Source organism: Balaenoptera acutorostrata, chromosome 2 (genome assembly GCF_949987535.1).
Source record: "Balaenoptera acutorostrata chromosome 2, mBalAcu1.1, whole genome shotgun sequence".
Taxonomy (NCBI): Eukaryota; Metazoa; Chordata; class Mammalia; order Artiodactyla; family Balaenopteridae; genus Balaenoptera; species Balaenoptera acutorostrata.
In genome coordinates, this window is record NC_080065.1 from 174,319,028 (window position 1) to 174,324,483 (window position 5,456).

At 49.0% G+C, this 5,456-nt stretch overlaps 1 pseudogene; it reads left to right on the forward strand.

Annotated features, from left to right (window-relative positions):
- The first annotated feature begins 1,732 nt into the window (after positions 1 to 1,732).
- Positions 1,733 to 4,396, forward strand: LOC102998594 (SHC SH2 domain-binding protein 1-like; annotated as a pseudogene).
- Positions 4,397 to 5,456: the final 1,060 nt, after the last annotated feature.

Below are 5,456 nucleotides of genomic sequence, written 5' to 3' on the forward strand. Positions count from 1 at the left end.
TGTCTACACTTGCCCACATCACCTGGGAGCTGTCTACACCTACCTACCTCATCCGGGGGGGCCTGTCCCTGTCCCCCTGCGAGTGGGTCAGCGGTACTGTTGGCCCAGTGGCCATCTCAGGCCCTGCCTGCTATAGACCCAGTCTCCTGCAGAGCCAGCTGAGCCCACCCACAGAGCAGAGGGTGCTTGGAGCTGCTGGTGGCCTAGTGACTCTTTAGTTCTCTCCTGGCCCAGGGCGTGTCCAGAACATTCCTGGCACTGAGCTGGCATCTTCCCCAGGACAGAAACAGCCTGGCTGGCAGAGCCAGAGCGCTCACTGTGGCACTTTTATTTCCAGCCTGTTTGCCCAGAAGGCAGAACCAGCCAGGACGCCCCTGTGGGACTGAATTGTCTGGCCCTCGGTTTTCTCCTCCATCAGATCTCAGAACTGGCATGCCATCTGAGGCAGGTTCCTGCTCTCTCACCTCTCGGGAGACTCCAAGAATGAATGATCGAGGCCAGGTTGAAGCCCAAGGGACAGGCAAAGGTGCCGACCCCCCAGACGCCGGTGCCTGGAGGTGTCTGACTCTGAGCCATGCTGAGGGCTCTGGTGCGGGTAAGAAGGGCCTCAGATGGCACTCTCCCTGAAGGTTTACGGCCCTGGGTGATGTAGATGGGTGTAGACAGCCCTCAGGTCAGGTGGGCGGGTAGAGACAGCCCCCAGGTCAGGTGGGCAGGTGCAGACAGCGCATGTTAGGGGGACTCACTTTGAGGCACAGTCACCCAGCTGAGGGAGCACCCCAGGGGGGGCTTCACGATGATGAAGCACCGGACAGGACCTGAAAGCTGAGAAGGAGCCGCAGGGGTGCAGAGGGTGCATCACTGAGTGGTCCCCCAAGGGTGGCCTGCCGGGGATGCCTGGGGTCTGTCCCAGCGACGACGTGGCTGTTTGGGGGCCCCAAGGGAGACAAGCTGACCAGCGGTCTGGGGTCTGATGATCACGGAGGGTGTGTCTTTTGCCCTGAAGGAGAAAACCCGGCAAACTGGGGTTTCAGGGAAGTGATTCTGGGGACATCCTATCAGATGTTTCTGCTGTCAAGTGTGGAATAGCAAGGCTGGTGCATGCGCTTAGAAGTGCAGGCAAGGCACCTGCAGGCCTTCAGGGCCACGCTGACACTGCCCCGGGGCCCGTATCTGACCTGAGAACTGACGGGCTGGACATGGCTGGCCCGGGGACCGCCTGCCCATCACTGCCCTCACCGGGCTTGTGTGCACTCCCAGCCCCGAGGAGATGGGATGGGCCCCATGGGGCCAAGAGAGGAGCCTGGCTTGATCTCTGGGTACCCCCATTCCAAGACGGTCCACAGCAGCCAGACTCAACCCTCCCCACTTCCCCATGCTCCTTGGAGCAGGCATGAACTCCTTCCTGTCGACGGCACTGTGTGACATCGCTGTGCTCAGAGGGGCATCTGGGGACTGCTGGCTTCTCCCAGACCCAGGCAGGGCAGAGTCCAAGAGAATGTTTCAGACCCATTTGTCCCACTCGGCAGAGTTCTCAGATGTCGCCCCCTCCTTGAAAGCCTTGGTCCTGTGTCCCATTCTCCTGCGTCTCCATTTAAAAAAAAAAAAATGTAGGGGAATATGGCCAGTATTTTGTAGTAAGTGTAAACAGAGAGTGACCTTTAAAAATTTATTAGAGAAGCAGCTGCGTCATCGCATTACTGGGCTGGGCGGCCGCCCGCGGAAACTTGAAATGGATGACGGGTTGCTGGCAGGTGGTGGGCTGGCGTCGGAGGCTATGTCGCCGGACCCCGAGCGCACCGGCTGAGCTGCAGAAGAGGAGCCGGGGCCCCTCGAGAAAGGTTTGTTCGAAGATGAAGATTCCTGCAGTGATTGTAGCAATCATGATAAACCAGAACCACTGAAGAAATGACTTTTCGTGCCAGAAAGTCAACTTTTGTTCTATGAGTGATTCAGCGCTTATCGAGATTACATTTTAGCTGACTGCAAGGCCTCTGAGGTAAAAGAATTCACAGCTGAGTTCTTAGAGCAGGTCCTTGAATCATCTGGATGGCGGGCAATCGGGCACACTAATGTGTTCGCGGTGCTGGTTGCAGTCACAGATGTGGACTTTGCAGCCTTGAAGGCAGTGGTGAGGCTTGCTGACCCGGACCCGTACCTCTGTGAATCTCAAGTGAGCACTTTTACTTTGGAGTGTGTGAAAGAGCTCCTTGATCTGAAGGAACACTGGTTGCAGGAGCTGTGGGTGGTGTTTGATGATTCTGGAGTATTTGACCAGACAGCACTTGCAATTGTGCATGTCAGGTTTTCTTATCAGAACATTTGGAGGAGTTGGGCTGAAGAAGAAGAGGAGGAGTATGATTATTTTGTTAGAGGTGTTGAACCTCGACTGAGATTGCATTATGACATTCTTGAAGACCAAGTTCCTTCAGGACTTATTGTTGACTATCAAAATCTGTTGACTCGGGCTTCCCTGGTGGCGCAGTGGTTGAGAATCTGCCTGCTAATGCAGGGGACACGGGTTCGAGCCCTGGTCTGGGAAGATCCCACATGCTGCGTAGCAACTAGGCCCGTGAGCCACAACTACTGAGCCTGCGCATCTGGAGCCTGTGCTCCGCAACAAGAGAGGCCGCGATAATGAGAGGCCCGCGCACCGCGATGAAGAGTGGCCCCCGCTTGCCGCAACTAGAGAAAACCCTCGCACAGAAACGAAGACCCAACACAGCCAAAAATAAAAAAAAATAAAAAAAAAAATCTGTTGACTCAATGTGAGGTGAGTTACAGGAAATTTTTAAATCTGAGAAGCTGTTTGTCAAATTGTAACTCTGATTCTGAGCAGGAAAACGTCTCCATGCTGGAAGAGTTAAAATTGTATTCAGAGATCGAACAGTTGAAGCGAAAGCTAAAACTCATTGAGAATCCTTTGTTGAGATATGTGTTTGGTTATCAGAAGAATGCTAATATACAAGCAAAGGGCATCCGTCCAAATGGCCAGAAGGTCACCCATGTGGTCTCCTCCACCATGACGACTAGTCTGCTGTAGTCCCTGCTCAGGGATAAGCTTTGTCCAGAGCCTTGTAAGGAGGAAATAGAAATTCAGTCCCATAGTGATCCATTGTCTGCTGTAAATGCCTGCTATGAGGGTGACACTGTTGTTGTTTGTCCTGGCCATTACGTGGTGCATGGTACATTCTCCACTGCTGACTCCATTGAGTTGGAAGGGTATGGTCCACCAGATGATATTGGGATAGAAAAGGGAGGCAAAGGAGACACTTTTGTGGATTGTACGGGTGCGGATATTAAAATCTCAAGCATAAAATTTGTTCAGCATGATGCCGTGGAAGGAATCTTAATTATTCACCGTGGCAAGACTACATTGGAAAACTACAGTGTGAAACTACAGGAGTCACAGTACGAACACCAGCAGAATTTTTTTTTTTTTTTTAAAGGATTTTCTTATTTATTTATTTATTTATTTATTTATTTATTTTTGGCTGTGTTGGGTCTTCGGTTCGTGCGAGGGCTTTCTCCAGTTGCGGCAAGCGGGGGCCACTCTTCATCGCGGTGCGGGGACCGCTCTTCATCGCGGTGCGCGGGCCTTTCTCTATCGCGGCCCCTCCCGTCGCGGGGCACAGGCTCCAGACGCGCAGGCTCAGCAATTGTGGCTCACGGGCCCAGCTGCTCCGTGGCATGTGGGATCTTCCCAGACCAGGGCTCGAACCCGCGTCCCCCGCATTAGCAGGCAGATTCTCAACCACTGCGCCACCAGGGAAGCCCACCAGCAGAATTTTTAATGAAGAACTCAGATTTATATGGTGCCAAGGGTGCAGGTATAGAAATATATCCCGGGAGTAAGTGCACCCTGAGTGACGATCGGATCCATCACTGCAAGGAAGGGATCACTGCCAAGAAGGGATCCTCATTAAGAACTTCTTAGATGAACATTATGACATTCCCAAAATATCCGTGGTGAATAATGTCATACATAATAACGAAGGTTATGGTGTTGTCTTGGTGAAACCTACAATTTTCTCTGACCTGCAAGAAAATGCCCAAGACGAAACTGAAGAAAATAAAGCACTTAAAGTTCAGACAAGTGGAGAGACAGATGTAGCTGAAAGAGTGGATCTAGAAGAGCTGATTCAACGTGCAACTGGTAAAATGGAGCTTTATGTGAGAGCTGACCTTTCTGAGCAAGTTGAAAGCAATTGCGAAATTGTAAATGAACTAGTTGCTGCCTCCACACAAAAAAGGCCAGATGAAGAAGAAAAGGTTGAGTGAACTGGGGATCACGAAAGCTGATGACAACTTAATGTCACAGGAGATGTTTGTTTCAATTGTGGGGAACCAGTTCAAGTGGAATGGGAAAGGGAGTTTCGGCACGTTTCTGTTCTGACCGCTGTGATGTAAATAGATAGCAAAAGATTGGATTGTGCACATGCTGTCCCCAAGAATCACTGCTGCTATCATACTTTGTTTCATGTCTATATTTTGTATCTGATATATTCGATTGGAATTGAGTGAAATGTAGATTTATTTCTGTCTGCAGGTGTTGCACATAAAACACTTTATAAAGAAGGTCATAAAAACATAAAATAGAAAATATTTGGAGATTTCTTATCTAGAAAGTCTTGCTTTTTCAAACACATAGTTCTCCTATTAAGTCTATTAGTAACTTTCTAGTATAAATACACTTTAGCACTTCAAAGAGGAGGAAGAAGGGCAGGGAATGCAAGGTGAGTGCACAAAAACACAATAGGCCTCAATGTGCAGTATTCTTATAGTTGTCTTTTTAATCCCAATTATAGTGAGTTTCATATCCATGCTTTATTTGCATAATACTTGTCTTAAAAGCTTTTATGTTTGGGAGGTTATCTGCCTCATCAGGCTTATTATTGAGAATCTGAGTGGGAATGCCTTTTTATGTTGAACTATGTAATCATCAAAACAGTAATAGCATAGCAAGTTTGAAACAGAAATGAAACGTGTTATTCAGAGCCAATGCATACATAGAGCATTTTCACTATTGCTGAATATGAATGATTAAAAAGAAGGTGCTTTTCTTTCACCATAACAGTATTCTGATCAGATTTCTTACATAGTCAAAATGATTACCTATACAAACTGTATCAGCTCTGTGTTCTTGATATCATATTGTAAAATACAGCTTTTAAAAGTCTTTATATTTTTATTTATTTATTTATTTATTTATTTATTTATTTATTTATTTTTAATTTTTGGCTGTGTTGGGTCTTCGTTTCTGTGCAAGGGCTTTCTCCAGTTGCGGCGAGTGGGGGCCACTCTTCATCGCGGTGCGCGGGCCTCTCACTGTCGCGGCCTCTCTTGTTGCGGAGCACAGGCTCCAGACGCGCAGGCTCAGTAGTTGTGGCTCACGAGCTTAGTTGCTCCGCGGCATGTGGGATCCTCCCAGACCAGGGCTCGAACCCGTGTGCCCT